General features: G+C 42.1%; 2 long non-coding RNA genes across 2 annotated transcripts in view; both read right to left on the bottom strand.

The window, feature by feature from the left end:
* The window catches only part of LOC111552756, a 246,961-nt gene that overhangs the window by 38,257 nt on the left and 184,673 nt on the right, over window positions 1-24,031 (bottom strand). The window lies entirely within an intron of this gene.
* Window positions 7,861-24,031, bottom strand: part of LOC111552755 — a 42,845-nt gene continuing 26,674 nt past the window's right edge. Inside the window, exons 4-5 of the long non-coding RNA XR_002734722.2 lie at window positions 9,248-9,356; window positions 7,861-7,912 (exon numbers count right to left, since the gene is read on the bottom strand). This is a non-coding gene — a long non-coding RNA (uncharacterized LOC111552755). The remainder of the gene's footprint in view (window positions 7,913-9,247; window positions 9,357-24,031) is intronic.

Below are 24,031 nucleotides of genomic sequence, written 5' to 3'. Positions count from 1 at the left end.
AATGACATCACTTGTACTCGGGAAGGGGAACATCACACATCGGGGCCTATCATGGGGGGGCAGGGGGGAGGGATTGCATTGGGAGTTATACCTGATATAAATGACGAATTGATGGGTGCTGACGAGTTGATGGGTGCAGCACACCAACATGGCACAAGTATACATATGTAACAAACCTGCACGTTATGCACATGTACCCTAGAACTTAAAGTATAATAAAATAAAATAAAATAAAAATAAAAATAAATATAAATATAAAAAAAAGAAGCCTGTGAAAGAACTTGGTACCATTTCTAATCTGCTGCATCCAGCTGCAGTGGCAGTGTGTATGCATGTGTGCATGCATGTTTATGTACCTTGAAAGGATTATGTATCTCTAAATACTTGAGAGCTATTCATGCAACCTTGCTCTGGGAGCCTAACTTCCTTTCCATACTAAAAATGAAGTCATTTTCCCCCTTTTACTTCAAAAGTATTGCCCTAGGCACGTCTGGTACATCACTTTAAACCTCAGGTAGTGAAGAGATAGTCACTGTTATAGTGATGTGAGCAGATATCTGCCCTTAGAACTCTGAGGAACTGCTTGTCTATGGATTACTGATCCAGGCTTAGATCTACCACCTAGAAAGAAAGAACTGGATTGCTAATTGCTGTGATATTTTGAGGCTCAAGCTGAGTTTCTGCAGGAAATCCGGCCTTCCACCCTCTTCTTCTGACTTTGCAAGAGTGGTGATTAGGATCTCTGGCATCAGGGCTTGAGGTAGGCTTCAGTTTCATTGACATGGAGAACAGCTAATGTTCAATTCCTGCTGGATTCAAGGAACAGTAGTAGAGACTGGAGCCATATTCTAGAATCCTAACAGTCTCTCTCTAGAAACATCAGGGCAAGGCTTCAGAGTCTCCAGGAAATACTGAGTACAAAATTGAAAAGCAGGCCAGTCACAGTGGCTCTTGCCTGTTATCCCAGAGCTTTGGAAGGGCCAAAGTGGGAAGATCACTTGAGCCAGGAGCTGAGGCTGCAGTGAACTATTATTGTACCACTGCACTCATGTCTGGGCAACAAAGAAAGAGCCTGTCTCTTAAAAAGAAAATAATAAGGCATAACAAGTCCAATTACCCTGGAGTGGGATGGGGCAAGCAGTTAAATATTATCATATTTATTAGCTAATAATTTATTATTATATATCATTAGCTAATGCTATTTGGGTGTTAAAAATTTGTGCTTACTGGCTGGTAAAGCCTGAGATAGGCATGATACACACACACACACACACACACACACACACACACATACATAGTGAAAAAAACATTAAAGTAAAACATCAGCTAGCTATTGATACCTGACTTACCAAAAGGAAAGATGAGCACTATGGGAGAGTGATGCAAAATAATCCCTTTTATTCTGTTCCATCTACCTTACTTCACTTAAACAGTTTGTGTTTCAGCCCCAGTAGGGAGTGGTAGTAAGTATTCGTGAGCTCCAGTTACGAGGCTTTTGTAGAGATCCCTGGGGCATCCACACAACAGTCCTGCTTCATGCTGTAAACTAGGGCTGAGCAACCCTAGAATTCCTTTTTCCCCTGGGTTGTAAGTGCTTAAATTGTAGATCTGAAACTTGAAAGGAATGGAAATGCTTAATGGAAACATCATGTGTAATCATTTCTTGCTAGTGGCCTTTTCTGTTTTATTTCTCAGAAATGTGAATACCGTATTTCACTATAAATGGTACTTTCATGAAAGGGAGACATTATTAAAGAAAGAAAAGCTATTTGATCATCTTATTTTAAACTTCACTTCGAATTGTGGTATAACTCACTGTCTCTTAATAAAGTGAAAACTTTTAATAACAGTTGTGAATTATAATGTACTTGAGGCAATGCTGTTTAATTTTTGCTTTTCTTCCCCATTTTTAAGATAAATTTTTCATACAAAAAATTCTGTAATATTTAGAGGTATTATTTAAAGACAACAACCGTAGCACTGAGAAAAGAATAAATTGAGTTAAAATGGTCTTATTAAATTAGACAGGTGTGGTGGTGTGTGTCTGTAGTCCTAGCTACTTGAGGTGGGTGGGAAGAGGTTGAGGTGGGAGGATTGCTTGAGCTGAGGAGGTCAAGGCTGCAGTGAGCCCCGATTGTGCCACTGCACTTGACTCTCAGTGACAGAGCGAGACCCTGTCTCTTTAGTAAAAGAAATAAAAGATCTTATAGACTGTCTTATTGACTAAATGTTCCAGTGTACAGGAGGGCACATTGAAAAACGGTAAATGTGTGTGGTGTATGTGTGTATGTATTTGTGTGTATGCATGTATACACACACATATATATATATATATATAAGAAAATATTAATCACCAATTATCTGAGTAAATTTCTCAGATAATATGATGAAGAGTTAATTCATCTTTCGAAAAGAAAATGAAAATAGGAAAAGATGGTTATTCATTGTGTAGGTAAAATTGGACATAGAGCATATCCTCAAATCATTAAATTTGTTTTTGAAGACTCTTGTAGTAATTAGAAATATGAAGTTCACCGTAAATGGAAACTTGGGGGTTTCTTTCACTCCATCCTTCAGAAACAATAGGTACTTTTTATGTGTCAGGCTCTGTGCTGAGTCTCAAAAGAATTGGGCAAGAAAAGTTGAATAAAACCTAGCCCTTGACCTCAAGCTAACAATCTACGGTAGGAAAGAGGCAGAAAACCCTTACAGTGCAGTGAGATAGGTCAACTGATGAGCACAGGAATAGGAGCACCTCCAAGGTATGTCTGTTATGGAATATGGATGTGGTGCTGAAGAGTGAGTGGCAAATTCTGTGGAAGGTGATAATTTTTTGGGTGGCAAGAAATGTGGAAAGATATCACAGATCTGAGTAGGATCTTAAAGTATAGCATACAGACAAGGTACGGAAGAGGGCAGACGGCAAGAGGCTGTAATGATTCAGGGAAGATGTCATGATGCCCTGAATTAAGGAAGTACGCCTACTAAAATGGCTAAAAATAAGAAAACTGGCCGAACCAAGTTTTGGAAAGGATGTGGAAGCAACTGGAACTCTTAGATGCTACTGGTGGAAATGTAATTTAGGTGCAACCATTTTGAAAGGCAATTTCAGAGTTTCTTTAAAAGTTAAATATTTCACACATAGGTATTTATCTAAGAGGAATAAAATCATACAAATAGTTGTACACAAATCTTCATAGCAGCTTTGCTTGTAAAACCCATAAACTGGAAATGACATAAATGTCCATCATCAAGTGATTGGATAAATCAACTGTGGTATATCCACAAAATGGAATGCTACTAAGAAATTAAACAAAATGAATTACTGATACCCACACATGAATGAATCTCAAAATAGTGAAGCTGAATGGAAGAAGCCAGACAACAAAGAGTACATACTGAATCATCTCCTTTACAGAATTTGAGAATATGTAAAATAATCTATAGTGAAAGCAGATCAGTGTTTCCCTGGGGATGTGAAGCAGGTGTAGAAGGAATGACAAACAGGCACAAGGAAACTCGGAGGTAATGATTATGTTCATTATCTCAATTATGGTCATTCCTTTCCAGCTATAAATATATATCACATGTATCCAACAGTACCCTTCAAATATATGATATTAATTGTAGGTCAATGTTGCCTCAATAAGGCTGTTAATTAACAAAAAAAAAAAAAAAAAAAAACTACCTGGCAAGTGGAGATAAAAGTTTGCAGAACAGGAAAACAATCTTAATTGAAGGCAGCAATCGATATGTGAATAGTCCTTAAAAACCTTGGATGTAGATGACTGTAGATGAGGGAAAGGAAAACAGAATCCTGTGGGAACGCCGACAGGGGACTGGCAGAGCAAGAGGACTCACGGTGAAGGCAGGGAAGGCACTGTCAGAAACATCTCTTTATTTCTTAGGTTGTTGTCTTGTTTTTGTCATCCTTTCATACTTGGACAACCCATAGTATAGTTTTGAAATCTGTTCTCCAACGCTTTTGCTCTCAAGTTAGGAACATAGACTTCCCAGATGGGTCACTCTGTCTACGTGGGACACTGGCTCTGATCTTGAGTGAACTATCTCCAAATAAAAAATGAAACCAGGAGAAAAATTTTTCCTTTTCTTGGGCAAACCAGTGATTTTATTGGTTAAACCTCATTTCTTCCTGTTTCACGTGACACCACAGACTATTCATTACCTGTAAAGTGTACAGTTTGAGTTCTGCACCTTGAACTACTATGGCAAGAGTAGAAGCAGACAGCCCTGATTCCTCCCCACGGCATCACCTGCTGCCCCAGTGTGCTGGAGTTATGGGTGACCCAAGCACGGTCTAAGCATGAGTCCACTTAATATGGCACTTTCCAACCAGCACAGTTAGGTGTTTGTTGTTGCTCGAGATGGAGTCTCACTCTGTCACCCAGGCTGGAGTGCAGTGGTGCAATCTTGGCTCACTGCAACCTCTGCCTCCCGGGTTTAAGTTATTCTCCAGCCTCAGCCTCCCAAGTAGCTGGGATTACAGGCGTGTGCCACCATGCCCAACTAATTTTTGTATTTTTTTAGTAGAGAAGGGGTTTCGCCATGTTAACCAGGCTGGTCTCAAGCTCCTGACCTCAGGTGATCCACCCGCCTTGACCTCCCATAGTGCTAGGGTTACAGGCGTGAGCCACCATGCCTGCCTCATAGTTTTTAATATTCTCTTTGGCATTCTAAATATTATAAAAATAAAGGAATTGGCTGGGCATGGTGGCTCACTCCTGTAATCCCAACACTTTGGGAGGCTGAAGCAGGTGGATCACCTGAGGTCAGGAGTTTGAGATCAGCCTGGCCAACATGGTGAAGCCCCATCTCTACTAAAAATATAAGAATTAGCCAGGTGTGGTGGTGCATGCCTGTAGTCCCAGCTACTCAGGAGGCTGAGGCAGGAGAATTGTTTGAACCCAGGAGGTGGAGGTTGCAGCGTGCAGAGATAGTGCCAATGCACTCCAGCCTGGACGACAGAGCAAGACTCCATCTCAAAAATAAATAAATAATTAAATGAAAATAAAAATAAAGGAATTAACACAGAAATGAAGATGGCACTCGTCATATCTCCTGCCATCATTTTCTTCAATTTGTGGAGGATCTATAATGTATGAACAAAACAGGTAAGGGAATTGCTCCCTAAAGCTCATGTTCCAATGGTGATATACACAGGAACAAAGAAAAAGAAACATTAACAACATGATTCCAGTAGCAATAGGCCTAGAGAACATTATAATATAAGGTTGATATGACAACTTGCTTCAGATTGTGTGGTCAGAGGAGGGCCTCTCTTTGGACAAAATCTTTGAGGTCTGTTCAAAGATTAGGCTTCAGTAGAGAAAGTTAGCCACCTTATCCTCTGGGGGAAGAGAGTTTCAGATGGAGAGAAGAGGCCACGATGAGGCCCATTGATGGGAGGAGCTCATGGGGCTGGAGTAGAGTGAGTGAGTTGAGAAGTTTTCCTTCATTTAATGAATGAACAGGAAGACATAGAGGTAGAGAAGGAGACAAAGGTCAAATTTCATGATGTTCTGTTTGGATTTTGAGTGTTTTGAAATTGGGAAGGGGAGAGATTATGGTGATAATCTGAGAAGTGATTTTGAGAAGATCACCCTGGCTTCTTTGTGAAGTGCAAGACAGGTAGTAGGGAGGCCAGTCGGGGACAGTTGTAACCTAGAGATGGTGGATCAGAGCAGTGTTGAGAAACAGGAAGCACAGTGTGCACACCTAAGACGTATTCTGGACAAAGAGCTGACGGGCCTTGCTGATGGACTGGATGTGGGTGTGATGGAAGGAGGCATCCGGGAATGACTTCTGCCTGGGATTTCAACATGAGCAACTACATGGGTAATGATGCTTTATCCTGAATTGGGAAAGTTCCATGAGGGAGAAAAAGATTCTGGCCCGGGGGAGTGATTAACAGTTCTGGTTTAAATGAGTTAAATCCTTCTCAGGACACAAGACCTTCAACTGCCTCTAACTGCATTGCCTTTTTTGTTTCCAGGGTCAAGGAAGCAACAAGAAAAAGCATGTTAGCCACCTAGATTGACACGTAGGTGACAGAGGATCAGGACAGCAAAACTCAGACACAGGGCACTGGATCCCATGCCAGGAACCCAGGAACCCAGAAACCAGGGGACACAACAGAGCTGCAGGGGAAAGCTGACACAGATCAGGTAAGCGCTGGCAGATCCCTGGGAAACAGGCCAGGTTGACAGGGGATTGCAGCATGGCTTAGAGGACAGAGAGGAAAGAGGAATGTCAGAATCAACATGGAGAGGCCAGTTATGCCCAGACAGATGTCCTCTACAACCTTCTACAAAATATCCCATATTTACCTGATGCAGCTCTAGGGCCACCCTTCTGAAGGACATGAGATCTACTGGAAACATAGCTTATCCCAGTTATCCCCTGCCCTGACATTTTTACAGAGAGACACCTAGAATCAGCTTCACAGATATCTTTTCCCACTGCCACATGCAGGCACGCTGAGAGACTTCCACTGTGAAGCTTAGTGCACCCCTTCTGAAGCCATAAATCCCAGGTACGTCTTCAGGGCAGGTGCCTAGGGGGATTCAAAGAGCCTCTCCTGCTCTCCCACCTTCCCTCAGGTGGAAGGTGCTGGCAGAAGAAGTCAGCATAGACTATAGGATATGATCAGCTTAATGGGCTCTGCCACAGCACTGAGACCTGAGGCCTAGTGTGCTGACAGAGGAGTGGAAGATCTGTCCATTCTAGAACCCTGCTGCTAAAGTAGAATCCACAGATCAACAGTGTTGGGCTCACCTGGGAGCTGGTTAGGAACTGCAGACTGTGTGGACCAGTCACCTGGGGGGCTTGTTCAATGCTGGACTCTGATCCAGGAGGTCTGGGGCAAGTCCTGAGAGTCTGCATCTCTCCCTGGTAACTCTGCTGCCACTCATTCTACAACAAGCATGGCACTAGGACACCTGGTCATTTCACCGCAGGTTACTCTCTCCATTTTTAAGGAAATGTTTTTAAAATTGGAAAACAGGGTTAGGTATTCTTGAGAAATCCATCTCATTATTCTAGGGACGAACAATGCTGAAGTCAGTGAGGGCAGGGGAGTAACAGTAGAGGGAGCAGTGGGTGGAGAGGAGAGAATTGTTAATAATAATAGTCGGTCTGAATCCAGCTGTTTATGCATGAATCAGACTTTGTGCATGTCTTCCAGTAGTCAATTCTTTCCATCTCTCGGGTGCTCTGTGTTTTTATATTGTTACTATTGTTCATTATCATTATTATGGCAGTTAGGATATAAGACAGCTCCCCTGGTTACTAATTGTGTGACCTTGGGCAAGTCATTTAACCTCTCTGAGCTCCAGCCTTCTCATCTGTAAAATGGGGATAGTAATTACGCCTCCCTCCTTGAGTGGCTGTGAGACTGAAATGGAGTTAAACAGAGTATGGGTGTAAGCAGTAATGATCTAGTGAGATGTCAGTTGTTGGTACTGCTGTTACGTATTATACTACACTGACTCACTTGTCCCAGAACACGCTTGTCCCAGAGAGGACTTGGATGCCTTTTCCTTAAGCAGAAGAGAGAAACTGAATCCTTGATGTTAACATACAAAGTCTATAAACGGGTCAGAATAGGGGAATTATTGGAATAAAGTAAGCAATTTGTCTGAATTAAGTAGGTAACTACTTCTAAAAGTTTGACATGCCTCTGAGAATACATCCACTCAGTGGACTCTGGAGAAGGATTTGCCAGATTTGAGTATCCTGACCTTACTTTTTGTCCTTGTCAAGTGATGAGACCAAAACTGGACTCTCTTTCAGTGGCCCAGTAGCCAGAGCCTGATCCTGTGCCTGGCTCATGGAAGTCACCTGATGCCAAAGTCCTATGTCATGCTGCTGATTCAAGTGCAAAGAAATGATGCTATCAGAAGAGGATAGAAAAGAATATTTAGGAACTGACAAGAAAGTGAATATGCCCAACTCATGTCAATATCCCATTACTTCTATTGCTTGTTAAAATTTGGAACAGAAGGGAGGAAGGACAGGGAACTAAGATCTGATTTCTAGTACTCTACGAGTCCATTTTAGATGCTATTATCCCATTTAATTTTCACAACATTATAGGTTAGATAAAATTTCCACTGTTTCAGAATTGAGGAGACTGAAGCTCATACAGGTTAAATTACATGTTTGTCTAAGCTCACACAGCTCATAAATGATGGGGCTAGGATTCAAACTCAGGTCTGACCTGACTCCAAAGCCCATAGTCTTTCCATCATACCTTGCTGCTTCCTGAGAAAAACACCAATTTGAGACATGAACAGCAGCTACACAAACAGTGTCGATACACCGTGGGTTCTCAAAGCTTTATGTAAGGCAATTGCTCTCAAATACTAGCACGCATCAGAATCACCTGGAGGGCTTGTTACAACACAGATTTCTGGGCTTATCCCCAGGGTTTCTGAATCAGTCTGCTTGGGGTGGGGCCAGAAAGTCTGCCTGTCTAACAAGCTCCCAGTTGACACTGATGCTGCAGTCCAAGGACCACGCTTTAAGAACAAGTGGCTTATAGAAGTGGTTTCAAACTTGGCTGCACGTAAGAATCACTTTGGGAATTTAAAAATGTTACTGTCTAGGATGCACCCCACATCAATTACGTCAGAATTTTTTTGGGTGGGACCAAGACATCAGTGATTTCTAAAACTCTTCAGGTGAGCCAGGAGTGGTGGCTCATGCCTGCAAAAATAATCCCAGAACTTTGGGAGGCCCGGGTAGGAGGACCACTTGAGGCCAGGAATTCAAAACCAGCTTGGGCATCATAGTGAGACCACATATCTACAAAAAAAAAAAAAATTAATTGGGCATGATGGTGCATGCCTGCAGTCCTAGCTACTTGGGAGGTTGAGGCAGGAGAATTGCTTAAGTCCAGGAGTTCAAGGTTACAGTGAGCTGTGACTGCACTGCTGTACTCCAGTGTGGGTGACAGAGTGAGACTCTATCTCTAAAAAGAAACCAAAAACTCCCCAGGTAATGCAAATGCATAGACAAGTTTGAGAACCCGTGACTGATGTACGGCCATGACGATCCAATCAGTGGATTTAGCTGAACATCTGTGAAATATTGATAGATTGTCGTTCTTAAAGTTATGGTATAGGGAGGAGGAGCAAGACTTTTCTTTCTGGGGAGGCTTCTTGGGGGGAGAAACCCACTCAAAATCTATGAATGGGAAGTTCAGTACGAAAAAGCTCTACTTTACCACGTTTTCTGTTTCCTATTCCATTTTGAAGCAAACCAGTAGCCTGCTGACTCTCTCTAGTCTCTGGGAGCAACTTCTTTAGAAACTCTCCTACGTTCAGGGCTGGAGCCTGTGGTTTAGAAGAAATCTCGTGCAAATCAAGCTTCATTGCAGCCTTCAGCTCATAAACTAAAAGTAAGCAAACTTGATTATGCTAATGCCATGCAGTGCAGCATGACAACAGCCAAACTTTGTGGTAGATTTAAAATCAGAAATGTATGTTGTGTTTTTTTCCCCCAATCTTGCAATGCTTCCCTGACACACTATTTCCCTGCTTTTTCAGTCATGTATTAGAAGCTTATGGGTTCTTAATTTTTAATAAATGAGATATTGATTTGTTTTGCAAAATGCTCCAGCAGGTAAACTTTAATTGACTGTTCCTAAAGACCCAGGCTATAAAAAAGCCATCAGACTCCACAATTACACTTTAAGCGTTTTTACTTTGGAAATTCAGGAGATGGTAAAAAGCATTCCTGCCTCAGTGGCATCCTTTGGAATCGTTTGACCTCCTTAAGAACAAAGCTGTGTTCATTCCCCGAGGAGCTGTCCAATGGAACTCTGCCCTCTCACATCCCGTTATTTCCAGAGTGACTTTTTCATCTCAGACATTTCAGCTTGACTTGTGGGGGGTAAGGGGGGGTATCTTTGCTCTGTTCAGGATCACACATTAGGGAGGAGAAAAATAGCAGCAATTTTCTAGGGCATCTAGAAGTCAACTCCTTCATGCCGATCAAGGAAAGGGTGAGGTTTCAGAATGTAAAGAGGTTCCTAGTGCCTCGTAGTCAGCTCACTTCAGCAGATCTCTCTGTGAGATACTTTGTAAAATCACATCCTTGCTTTGCAACTTATTGAAGTGGGTTGCTCATTGACAGCGAAGAAGGGAGACAGAGGAGGTGGCAGGTCAGAGGGTAGGGAGAATCCTCTGAGCACTACATTCCAGACTCTGCAGCTGGATTCTCTGTCAGATAATTAAACATTAACTTTTGACACTAAAATTTAAAAACATGGCTATTAAACTAATGCACGAGGCCATCAGGCTAAATAGGAAAGTCTATTTGTAGTTGCATTCTTGGTCCTGGGGCTATACCTTTGGGTTTTGAGGCATGGACTGAAATGTGCGTTTTTCAAAATATGGCAAAACCCAGGACTTAAAGCCATCAGTAAGTCCTAAAGAGTTTATGAATCAGTTCATTCAGGAGGTCCCACATTCACACTGCAGTCACATTCTAAGTGGCCCTCAAGCCGTTCCCAGCCAAATGCTCTGCAGACATCCTGAACAGATTAGTGCCAGCATTTGGTGGTGGGTACACATAATTGCCTACTTACTGTTTCCTTAATTTGATTACTATCTTCCCTCAGTTTGGCCTACCTGCTGTAATAGTGGTTATCCTGTCAAAAGGAATTATTTCATACTGTGCAAAGATTCCGTCAGGGCAGCATATGGTGCTACGCAAATGAGTAAGGATGCTGCAAATCACCTCAAGTGGGATGACATTGGCTGATACCATCAAGCCGGGAAACCTCAATTAAACAAACTGCCAAATAATCACTCGCCCCTGGTAAGTGAAGCTGATATGATTTTCTTTGTTTTCCCACATAGACACATTCACTTTTATATATTTGTAAAAACGATAGCTGATTATGGAAAAAAATTCATGCAATAAGGAGTACAAAGAGCAAAGAAAGGAAACCATGGGGAAGCATCCCAGCTAAGGAGCCTGTCACAGAGGCTTTAGGAAACTTTAGGGACCATGATTCTGGCTAGCTATACACAGATGGAAGGAAGGAGGTCAGGAAGCAAATTTCACACACAAAAAAATGAAGTTACTGTGCAAACTATTTTTATGAAAATATATTAAGCTTCATTTATCTAAATGTTAATAATGTATAAGCAAATAAAGTAAGATAAAGTACAATGGTCTTCACATAAAAGTATTTTAAGTTTCTAAAAGATGCCTACAGTTTGAAAGAGAAGATTATGGACAACATTAAGAGACTGAGAATAATTTTTTTGTAAGTTCCCTATTCTGGCCGGGTGCTGTGGCTCATGCCTGTAATCCCAGCACTTTGGGAGGCGGAGGTGGGCAGATCGCTTGAGGTCAGGAGTTCGAGACCAGCCTGACCAACATGATGAAACCGGTCTCTACTAAAAATACAAAAATTAGCTGTGCATGATGGCACATGCCTGTAATCCCAGCTACCTGCAAGGCTGAGGCAGGAGAATCACTTCATCTCAGATGACAGAGAAAGACTGTCTTGTAAAAAAAAAAAAATCCCTATTTTGACTTAGGCAGTGATTATTGATCCTTGCAATAAATTATAAGGCAATTAACACACAGCTCTCTCCATCTGATGATTATTATTGGTTCTATGCTCTACGGTCTGGCTTTAACATTTGTGAGGTTGTAGCAACGGTAAAATGAAAACTTACTTTCCCTATGCCTTAACATTTAAATGTTATAAATGGTAACTGTTAAATGAAATACACTTTATCCTCCTACCTTGACAAATATACCTTTATAATTACAAAATTGAAAAACACATGTATGCGTAAAATGATAGTTTTTTTTAATATGGTTAAAATTGGGAAATACTGTAGAGAAGCGAATATAATTATTTTTAATCCTACTGATGTATTTCAATGTTTAAGTAATAAAATGAAGATATACATAATTTACCAAGTATTATGTATTTTTTTTATACTTTGGAAAAATCACATATTATGTCTTTATAATTGAGATTTTAACATAATTTATTTTCTACTGGCAGTAATAAACCAAAGCATTCAAAATAAAATGTAATTTTCATATAATACATGAATATGTTTAAAGCCAAAGTATAAATTAAAGTAGACATAGAAATTAAAAATCAAAATTATTTTTCATATGGATTTTCCCCTGAGTTGTCAGTTGTGGTTTATCATTGAATGCTGTCACTTAGATATTTTTTTCATGTAGTTATGATTTGCTTAAATGCCACAAGATTCGTGCCTTATAGTGTGAGTTACTTGGATATAGAAAATTTCGTATCTGTTTTTGGCTGACACAGTGTTTTGCATAGCCAGACAGTAAGTGCCACATAATATCTTATTATTACTACTAAACTACTAACATCTCCATAAGCATTTCTTTGATTATATATTTGAACTTTTTTTTTTTTTTTTTTTGAGACAGAGTCTCTCTCTGTCGCCCAGGTTGGAGTTCAGTGGCACGATCTCGGCTCACTGCAACCTCTGCCGCCTGGGTTCACACCATTCTCCTGCCTCACCCTCCCGAGTAGCTGGGATTACAGATGCCCACCACCACGCCGGGCTGATTTTTGTATTTTTAGTAAAGATGGGGTTTCACCATGTTGGCCAGGATGGTCTCAATCTCCCGACTTTGTGATCTGCCCGCTTTGGCCTTCCAAAGTGCTGGGATTACAGGCGTGAGCCACCGTGCCCGACTCTCTATTTGAATATTTTAAGACTCCTTTTGTTTTGTATCACATAGGAGAGGCAGTATAACACAGAAGTTTAGAATATGGACCCTGAAAGCCAGACGACTGGTTTCAAATCTCAGCTTTGCCACTTATCTCGATGTGATCTTGGATAAGTTACAGAACCTCCTTGTGCCTTGTTTTCCTCACCTATGAAATGGAGACCTACTTTCATAGGGTTCTTATAAGGAGTAGGATACGTAAGACAAGTCATATGTATCACGTATATGTGTCTGCCTTCCATATTTATCATTTTGTTGCTATTACTTTATTTTTTAAATTCAACATTAAAATTAAATTTTTGTTGTTATTTAAGATAATTTCATCAAATGTGTAAGCAATGGCTCTGACAATGCTTATATCCAATTTTTTTTCTACTTTTTGTTTCTGTGGCCTTCCTCTTTGCAATATGCTCTTCCAGCTCAGTTTGCAACTTTTTAAGCAGTCCTACCTCATCTTTTCTTTGATATTCCCATTTCTTTTCTTTTTGAACTTTTTTAACTTCAGAAAGTCCATGCCATCTTTCATTTTTCTAAGACTCTAGGGCACTAGTTGGTGAACTCTTCTGCTTTCTGTGCTAATAAATTGATTTGTACTTATGTTAGATACTCTACTAAAACTAACTAAGTGTAAAGGGGCTTGCATTTACTCATTGCACTGAAAAGTCCTAAGGCAATATAGCTTTGGAAACATCTGAGATCGCCACTGTTTCTTAAGCTCTTTACAAGTGGTAGCCATGATGGTTGCTCTCAACCCAAGACTCACATTCTACTGCTTAGCAACCCAGTTAAGAAAAAAGCATCTTTTCTCAGAGAACGGATAGGGAAATTCCAGGGAAGACTCTGCTTGGCCCAGATTTTGTCACATGCCCACTCTTGAAGGTATCGTCTGACTAGGCAAATGGTTGTTTTGATTGGTCAGATTTGGGTTACATACTTCTGGCTGGAAAAGGAGGGGAAAGGGATTGGAGCCACATGAAATGAGAGTGGGTTAGTTCCCAGGTCAAAAAGTGGATACTACCAGTAAATTTAGGAGAAGGAACATGTTGACTGTGTACCTTTGCTTATGTTTCTTCCCTGGTTTTCCACCACAACAATCAATGCCTACGTTCTACATGGGTTCTCTTCTGTTTAATGACAATCTTTGAATGAAGCTGTCTCCACTGAGGTCAGCTGGAATATCACCTAGAAGGGGAGGACGAGTGAATTGGCCAAGTTCATGGTTTTAGTTGGAATGTGCTATCTTGATGATTCTCTCACTGAATTTGCTACACCTCCCCAGAGGTAAGTCATCCTTCTGTTTTCAGTAATTCCACCTTCTGAGAATGCAAGAAGTCAGTGCAGTTCACGGTAATGCCACCCAAATCTCAAGGACCCAGTGTGTGATTATTGCTTCCCTTTCTCTGTCATCTGAGCATATTTCTTGCAGTCTGCCTTTCATAATAGACCCTTGCGTGGGCCTGAGCGCTTTTTCCTTTATATCTACCTATCCTGTTGATGAGGAATTAATCCATATTGATACATTTCCTCACTATTCTGATGGCCCATCCAGGCCCCCAGATTATCGAACAAACCTTTTAGGATTGTGACATTGCTTAGAGAAATGCATATCCAGCCAGGCATTTTACACCTGTAATCCTGGCATTTGGCAGGCCGAGGCAGGCAGATCACTTGAGGTCAGGAATTCAAGACCAGCCTGGCCAACATGATGAAACCCTGTCTCTACAAAAAAATAAAAAAAATAAAAAAAAAAAACACAAAAATTAGCCGAATATGGTGGTGCACACCTGTAATCCCAGCTACTCAGAAGGCTGAGGCATGAGAATCGCTTGAACCCAGGAGCCAGAGGTTGCAGTGAGCTGAGACTCCACCACTGCACTCCAGCCTGGACAATCGAGTGAGATTCTGTCTCAAAAAACAAACAGAAATGCATATCCTTCCTATAGTTTAGAGTACCATATATTGGTTTTTAGTGCTCTCTCACATTTTATACCAAACTTCATTGTATAGTGTACTAGGTGTCTGTCCCTTATAAAAAATTGCCCCAAAACTTAGAGGCAAAAAACAATAAATATTTATTATGTATAGTTTTGGGGAGTCAGAAGTTTGGGAGTGGCAAAGGGTCTTTATCTTGTGTCAAGGTACCTGCTGGGAGGGCTGTCATTTGAAGGCCTGATGGAGCTGAAGCATCCACTCCCAATATGATTCACTCCCAAGGCTGTTGGCAGGAGATCTTAGACCTTCATCACCCTGGCCTACCCATAGGCTGCCTCAGTCCTCATGCCATGGCAACTGGCTGTCCCCAGTGTCAGTGATCCAAGCACACAAGCTAGAAACCACACTCTTTTATGGCTTTGCTTCAGAAATTGCACTCCATCCTTTCCGCAGTATCCTTCTGGTTACAGAAGTCAGCCCTATTCCATGTGGAGAGGATGCTAACAAGGGTATGAATCCTGGGCCAGCTCGGAGGCCGCCCACCACAGGCAGATAGTCCTCATGGTTTAATAACAGAAACAGCTTCAAGGCTCTTCTCTGTCACTTAGTAGCTCTTTTTGTTATTATAGAATGGGCAGACAATATATCAAAATTTGGAGATAAATGCAGCGCATATCCCGGAGATGACTAAAACAAGTGTCATGTAAAACCTGCACCAGGCTGTAGGCATGCCACATGAGGAAGCACGTCCCTAGCAGAGACTAAGAGTATCCAAGTTTGGAGTCACATCCATCATATTTCCCCATAAGCAGAAGAGAAACTAGAGTCTCACTTGAGCCAGAATTCCCTCTTTCTCCTTTCAAACCAAGTTCAAATGTGTGATCCCACCTACTGGAGGCTGCTGGCTGACGGGACAACTCCCTGTCTAAACACATGCTGTGTTTCCCTTCAAAACTGGGGGCCTGAGCACCACCCATCAGCTTCCAGATAAAGTTCTTTTTGACCCCATATCTGGCCTGCACATACCATCCACAGGCAGGGCCAACCACAAACACCCTGTGGAAGCCTCCCCTCTCAGCACCTTCCCCTCCCTCGGCACCCAACTCCCTGCCCTCCCAGGTGCCTTTTCTGTTTTCTTTTTTCACAGATCTTGTTTTCAGCTAGCTGTCATTTAACTGTCAACAAATTTCCTGGAGGCATTACCTGATGGATTATACACACTTAACTCACTCAGAGGCATTACATTTTAATAGGGCATATTTAAGGCAAAGATGTATTCAATACCCGAAGGAATACATCCTAAACAGCGAATTTTAAGCATCAAGGCTGAAAAGGGTACTAGATAGGAGAAGAGAGAGATTTCGTAGTTAAGAGGCCCTAATCATTGCTTTTCCAGTCACTGGCCACTGATATAATTTGCTCTGGGAGCTTAATCTTCATCCCTTTGTCTCCTATGTCCTTGTTCACAGCTTGATTTCCAAACCCAGAGCTCACATACCATTTCTCCTCCAGAGTCTGTTCCAGCTCTCCTGGACAGCTATTCACATCCATTTGTGCCTTGCCCTGAGAAATGCCTCTGCTTCCTATCTCTCTACCTTTATTCCAGCGGTGCCTTTCTCATCTTTCTTCCTCCCTTCCCTGAATTTCAAAATTTGATCCATCTTCTAACTTCCAACATAAACATCCTCATCTATAAAGACTTCCTCAAATTCTCCCAGGCCAATCTCATGACATCTGCTTCCCAGTATCTCCTCCCAGCACCCCCTTCCCCCACACCATACCCTTTGAAGACTTCAATGGAGCACATGCTTCCGGGAAGGGTAGGTCACCATGCACTGTTGCTCCTGCTCACCTTGGTATACTTGGCTCCCAGTATGAGCTTTAACACTGTCCCCAGTGCCAGTGATCCAAGCACACAAGCTCGAAACCACACTGTCTTTTATGACTTTGCTTCAGAAATTGCACTCCATCTAGGTACCTAATAGAAGTCTCATAGGTGTTTTTGTTGGTTTTTATTTTTTTTAAATCAATACTTACAGCTTCTGCCATTAATTAGCTGTGTGCTCTTAGTCAAATCATTCCCATTTCTCTGGGCCTCAGGGTCCTCCATTTTAACATGAGGAAATTGGACAAGGGTATTCATAAGGCCTTTCCAAACGATGAAACGCAATGCAAGAGGTTGGGCTTCATGTCCAATCTCTCTGAAGTGAAGAATTCATATTTTCTTCACAGTACGATAAGAAGAGTGAGTTTGTTTTTAAGAGTACTATTTACACATGTTTGTACAAATCCATGAACATTCCCATCTCTACTGACTCACATGGCCTGGAACGCAAGTTCACATACCAAAGAGAACTGAGAAGGGGGATGAGAAGGGGAATTTATCAAGGTAGGAGCACCACACCTATTTTTACTCCATGAGTCTTAGGCAAGGTCAGCCTCCCCCTCTGCAGAATGGGAAAGTTCTGGATGGTTCTCTGAACAGCATGGGGTCAAGGATGACTGCAAGTCATCAGGTGTCATCACACCTGCCTTTCTCCTGGATGTCTTTGCTTATCATTACAATTGAAATGCAAGAGAAACTCTAAAGGAAATGTGAAGCTGAGGACACAGCTCTCTGACCATGACCACAGAAAGTGATAAGCACAAACACGTTCCTCTGGTGGTTTCACATTGTTGCCTCTTCTGTCCAGCCCTGATGGATCTCAGCAAACACCCATTTTTAAGACAATAAGAGGCCTGACATTTGCTGTCTCTACTGCTAAACCTTTTTCTTCTTTTGCACCCATACACTGTGCCTGGGGTAGACTCTGTAGATGCCAGACCCAAATCCCTTTAACTGGCTGGTGACTTGACTTTACCTGCTGTGAGGGGTAAGTGCTAATGGCTCACAGCTTCCCCCTTCTCCAGATAACTGCCCTCAGAGGACAGGAGCCATCTTGCCAGCATCATTCCCCTGATGCCCACAGCCAATGCCTAAGGGACATGGGCTATAAAGGTCAACCTCCTATAAGGGGATAGTTGTTCTGTGTGGTGTGGGCTCCAAAACTTTCCTCTCATGGATCAGATTAAGACTAGGCCTCATCCAAGACCAGATCCTTGCTATGCTTCTCCCACTGCCCTCTGCTGTGTCAGGCTCTGTTTCTAAGGAACCCAACCTAATTTAGCTCGTCTCTCTTCAGTCTGTGATTCCATAGAACCCCCTTGTAGACAAACTATTTTCACTGGCAGGCAGACTGCTTTGCTGCACAGCTGCCCTTTGGAGGTTTTGTGTAATCCTATTAATATTTGTCTGTGGTTAATTTATATTTAAAGGGCTAGTGGGTTTCTGGTAGTAACATCTGTAGATCACTGGGGAGGAGGAACCTGAGGCAGCATAGACTAGTAGAAAGAGTGTGCCTTGGCGTTGAAGGGAACTGAGTCCAGCTCTACTCTCAAGGGTCATTTTGACCAGGGGTCAGTTGATGTATCTCTTGGGTCACAGTTGACTTCTCTGTCAAGTGGAGAGAGGGCAGAGATGAAGCCTAAAGTCTCTTTATGTTCTGCTGAGTATTCTAGGACTTTAAGATTCATATTCTTCTCTCCATTTTCATCCAGAAGGAACATGCAGAAAGACATGCCCTTATGCAGGAAGGATACATGTGGACAGAGTGGACCCTAAACTCAATTATCCGTTTCCTATCTCCAAAGCAGAAAAGCCACTCACATATTTTAGTGATATTTATTCAGCACATAGTGCATTCAAAGAGCTGGTTTTAAATAAAATGGTCTAAGCACCTGCTTTTTGGTAGGAAGCTGGCAGCAGGGCTTCCTCATTTCACTTTGGCAACCACTCAACATCTGCTCTCCTTGGCTGTTTGCATTCATAAAACTATGTCAGCGTCTGTTGCAAAAGACAAAACCTGCTCAGATCAGTGCAGGACTGATTTGTAAAAACGAAAGTGCTCACTGAATCAATCATAGACCACATTGTTCATTTGAAGAGTGGAGACTTCACTTGCTCTTCCTTTCCTTTTAACTTTTCGAAATGCTTTCACATTTCCTTCTTCATCTGGTCCTTCTGGCAGCATCATAACATACTATCATTTGTACTTGGAAGGAAACTGAGGCAAAGTGTGGTTGTATGACTTGATTTTTAAGTGACCAAGAGTTAACATCAAAGCAGGCCCAGAGCACCCTGTTTAGGCTCTCAGCTGCCTGAATTCCTACCACATCACAGTCTTTCAAAATAGTCTAGAGTTTTCCTCAATGTTTCTTAAGAATTGTGCACAGGAAGTTTTCAAGGAAGGGGGATAATTGTTACAGAAAAATGAATGGTTTCCCATGGCCTAAGTTTGGGAAATGCTGCAGTAAGCAGGCTTCTTTACAATGAGACATCTTGGAGCCTTGGATGCTGCTGAAGTATTCCAAGATTAGGCATTGCATTTAGGATTTCCAAACATACTGGACCACACCTCCCTTTATTCCCAGATTACTTTGCATCTTGGAAAGCATCCCAATAAGGCAGACTCACTGGTGTATATGATACCCACAGTTTGGATATTTGGATGATTTCTGGAACCAAGTAGGCATAGTCTGCTATTGCAACTATTTCAGTGATCAGTAACCTAATAGCTTGGTTTTGTTTGCATGTTTGTGTATGTATGAATGCTGACAACCCTGCTTGTTGCAGTGTGAGGAGTGTCATCTCTAGCCCTTTGGCTTTGAAAAGGTTGCCATAAAGAACATACTGATCACTCTCCTGTAGAACTAATTCAGATCTCAAACCCTCTCAAAGTTTTCAGCCAGCTAACGGGGCCTCGTGACTTCCAACAATCTAGATATTCAAGGTATAGCAGTTCCGACACAGCCTGTAATCTCTTGGTCTTAAACTTCAGACTTATTCAAGCTCTTTTTTTTCTGAAAAGCTCTACAGCTCTCCAAAACAGATTGACATCCATCTATAATTACAAGCACTTAATTGCCCATATATAATAAAATTTCAAAGACTGCAATTATCTCCTCCACATAGACATATACCTCTCACAATTCGAAACCAAGTACCTTTGTTGGATTCAGATTATGTATTAATACTTCCCCAGATCACTCTGCCCTACTTGCCCCTAGGTCTTGGATTTTGCTCAGTGGAGATCCCTGGCTACAGTCTCCCCATTTCCTATCACCACTGGCAGCAGCTCAGGCATCCTATACAGACCTTACTGGATCCATGAAAGCCTGGGACCTCCTTATTTTGGGGAAGTGAATGAAACCAGCCATGGAGCTGGGGATTAGCCTTCTCCCAAACAGGTTGAGTAACACAGGCTGCCAATAGAGGGGATGAGGGGGTAATTACCTCAGTGAGAGTTCTCACCAGTAAGAGGTAGGAGGCAGAAAGAAGCTAAGAGAAAAACTCTGCTCCCATCCTCCTGCTGACAGGTAGTTCTGAGGTGTAGTGGTTCCTCATGCCACCTCCAGAGCCCTCCAAGCAAGTGGCTGTGTGTGTATGTGTGTGTGTGTGTCTGTGTGTGTGTGTGTGTGTGTGTGTGTGTGTGTGTGTAGCTATGGCTGGCTCAGAAACCACTGCCTTTGACTTACTGTGTCAACCTCCCTTGACTAACTCTTTATGCCCTGGACTTATATCTCCCAAGGAAGCATTAACATTCAAACTCTTCCTTAAGCTCTGTTCTGGGGAACTCACGCTAACAATTCCATACATTTCCAAGAGTTTTCTCTGTTTATAAAGTTATCATAATCATAGCTCATGTATACCAAACCTTACTATACAAACTGTTCACAGACAATACCTCCCACTGCCCACTGGATGAAAATAAAATTGTGATAAGCCACTGTCTGTAACACATTGTTTATTCTTATTGGTGCTAAAGTAGATCTATTTCAAAGTCTTTTCTGTGGATGATAGATGTAAGTGCTCATTAAGAAAATAATTATGCTCTAGACAAGAATGCTGCCAGATTTCTTACTGTTTAAGTAGGACTAGCTCATGATTTTCTACCCCAATCCTATTTAAGGGATAAAATGTATTCAGATAAAGAGGGGGAATAGTATATGTGCTATATTATAGAGGGTATAGATTGCACACAAACCTAGGAAGAAAGACAGATTCATCTAATCATACATTTTAATAAAGCAATTGAAAAAAGTGGTTAATTCTCTATCCTTTTCTGGCACAATCATATAAAACTAAATTTGTATAAAACTTGATTCTTTCCTGGGGCCTAGATAATCCATAGTTCCCTGGACTGGAGATGAGACCTTTTCAAACCCTCATCTGGACAGATGTTCCTATAAACATAGATTATTTCCATGAAATGAACTTCCATTGGCAAGGAAAAGTCCCTGTCTTCCCAGAGGGGATTGTGAGAATCAGGAAAAACAGAACAAGCTGTGCTGCAGTAACAAACAAGCCAATTATTTTAGTGGCTTATAACAGTAGGAGCTTACTTCTCACTCTCCCTACATGTCCATCAAGGGTTGGCAGGGCCTGTAATCCAAATCATCCTCCCTTTGGCAGCAGCAATCACCGAAACCATCGCCAGTCACCTTGGCAGGTACAAGAAGTGTGAATTATGTAACAACTCTTAAAGCTTCAACACAGAAGTGACATAATCATTTCTTCCCACATTTTAGTGAGCAAAGCAAGTCAGATAGTCAGATGGCCACACCTTATTTCAAAGGAGGTGGGGAAAAAAATAGTTCTACCAAAAGTCCTAAAGAAGGAGGATCAGAATATTTGCTTACAGCTCTAATGACTGGGGCTCTATGCACTGTCACTAAAGGAAGAATCTATCCTGGGAGAGGACGGTCAGTAGAGCAGTCTTGCCAAGTACAGCTTGCCCTCTCTGAGGTCGCTATAGCTATCCAGATGTTCTCTAATATTGGAAGGTGGTGTGCCACAGGTGCATGACACACTACCACCTTGCTCTGCCCCTGACTCAGGCCACCTAGTGTAAATGTGTAAACACTTGTCTGAAATCCCCATCTAAGAAAGAGGCAAACGGAGCTCTTCCTCTCTGGGCTGAGCAGCTTGGATAGGGGAGAAGTAGAAGCCTGCCAGCCCCATTGTGGGGCAGGATGGTATTCAGAAGTCATACCCTGACATATCATCCACTGTGCTGAAGGTTTCCATCTCCTGTTTCTGAAACTGAACCCTGCCAGTAGAGGTGAACTCCTTAATGATTTGGCATCCAGAATACATCATCTCCAGATTCATCAGCCTGCTCTGGAAGGCTTTGCAAACACAATCCCCAAATCCTCTACAGAGAGCATCCTGTCAACCTGGGAGTTGGCTTGTTTTCTGTGGTGCTTTTTTAGCAAAAACCAAAAAGCTATTTTCCAGAGAGTTCCTTTGAATGGTTTCTATAAATCAAAGATGAAAGACATTGTGGCCAGAGGCCTTTTAAATAAATTTTTGGTCTTTCTTCTCCAAGCTTTTAAAAGACCACATCTTTAGAAGCCATTTTAAAAAAGTCTATCTAGGGCTAAGTAAAGAATAATATAGAGCAGAGATAGAGGAGAATTTTCCAGAAAAAAGAAAGAATAGAACAAATCATAGAGTTTTTAGATACAGGAACCTAGAAGCATCTATATTGGACACATTTTTATAACTATAAAAATGTCATTGTTTCTTCTTTAACCCATTAAATGGGGCAAAGGAGAAAAGCACATTTCCCATTTTCTCCTCTGAAGCGATTCCCCCATTATGCTGTCCGTGTGTCCAGAGGTTAGTGCATTAGCATGACCAAGCCCCCATAGGTCACATCTGCCAGCTCAGAGCCTCTCTGGCTGCTTGGAAAGCAGGCCACAGTTTAATGAGACAAGTTCCCCTTGGAGACTCCTCTCCCCTCGAGGAATTCTGTAAGTGCTTTATATAAAACAGTAATAGGATGGTTCAGCCAGACTCTCTGGCTCAGATACACTAACTGGTGCTCCCTTTGGGAAGAAGGAGCAGGTAGCCGAGTGATAAGACCATTAGGACTGACTGCGCCCTGTGAGCTAGTAGTCCCCGAAGCCACTTTTCTTGCCCTTTGTAAGCATGAGAGGAAGTCGGTGAAAGGCTGATCAGAACAGACTTCCTGGTGGGAGATAAAGCTGTCCGTGGACAGACTCTGGATGATAATGGGCAGAGAGTGATTTAGTATCACGATTACTTCTGAACAAAGGCTACACGCATTGGGCCCAGGAAGCCCAGTGGAGCTGCAGGGGAGTGACCAGTGAGAAATCCACTAGGCTGGACACACATAGGACAGCTGAGCTGCCTACCTTGGCATTGGGAGGAGCCAAGAGAAACCTCTGGGAGGCCTTAGCAACACCTCCCAGAGCTCTGGGAGGCACCCGATGAAAGATTGCCATCTGTGGAGAATTTTCCTCCTCTTTCCATACACACTTCACCCCTGTCCTCTGAACTTACAGATTTTTAGTTTACTTAGGACTCCAGGCTTCAGGGGTACCCAAGCCTCTGCCTTATTTTTATTTATTTATTTTTTCCTGACAGGCTGGGAATGTTCTTGAGATTTACTAATGACAAATAAACAACTGGAGTTAGGGAGAAGTTAGTGAACGCCATGAGCGGTGTCAGAATGAAATCAGATCTGTGGATGGGACTTGAGATGGAACTTCGTGAGGCAGGATAAGGAGTGGCCTGAAAAAAGCTGTGCTTTTCTTTTACTTTCTTTTCTTCTTCTTCTTCCTTTTCTTCAATGGATGGTATTGATTGAGATCTCACTGTCAACTACACCAAATAAAAATTCTATTCAACCCGTGGAATAATTTTAAGATATGTCCACAAATTATTTGATATTCTTCCCTTTATAAGAGTTGGAGACTAATTCTCCTCTACTTGAATATGGGCTGGACTTCATGACTTGTTTCTAACAAATAGAATAAAGCAGACATGACAGTGTGTGACTTTAAAGACTAGGTAACAAAGCTTATTGTGGATTCCTGCTAGTTTTCTTTCACTCTCTCACTTGGAGCACTCATTTTGGGAGAAGCCAGCTGCCATGGCATGAGGACTCTTGGGCAGCCTATGGACAGATCCGCTCTGTAAGGAACTGAGGCCTCCTGCCAACAGCCATGTTAGTGCACCATCTTGGAATCAGATCCTCCAGCCTGTCAAGCGTCATTTGCTGCTGCCCTTGTCAGCATCCGACTGCAGCCTCACAAGAGATCCTGAGCCAGACCTCCCAGTTGTGCTGCTTCCAAATTCCTAACCCACAGAAAGTAAGTATGAGATAATATGTATTTCTTGTTTTAGGATGATTTGTTATGCAACGACAGATAACTAAGACAACTGGGATTGTAGTTCCTGTCGCACAGACAGTGGCCCGAAGTAAGT

This window comes from Piliocolobus tephrosceles, chromosome 6 (assembly GCF_002776525.5).
Source record: "Piliocolobus tephrosceles isolate RC106 chromosome 6, ASM277652v3, whole genome shotgun sequence".
Lineage (NCBI taxonomy): Eukaryota > Metazoa > Chordata > Mammalia > Primates > Cercopithecidae > Piliocolobus > Piliocolobus tephrosceles.
The sequence above is the reverse complement of the archived record's forward strand: the minus strand, read 5'-3'. Positions and strand labels throughout refer to the sequence as shown.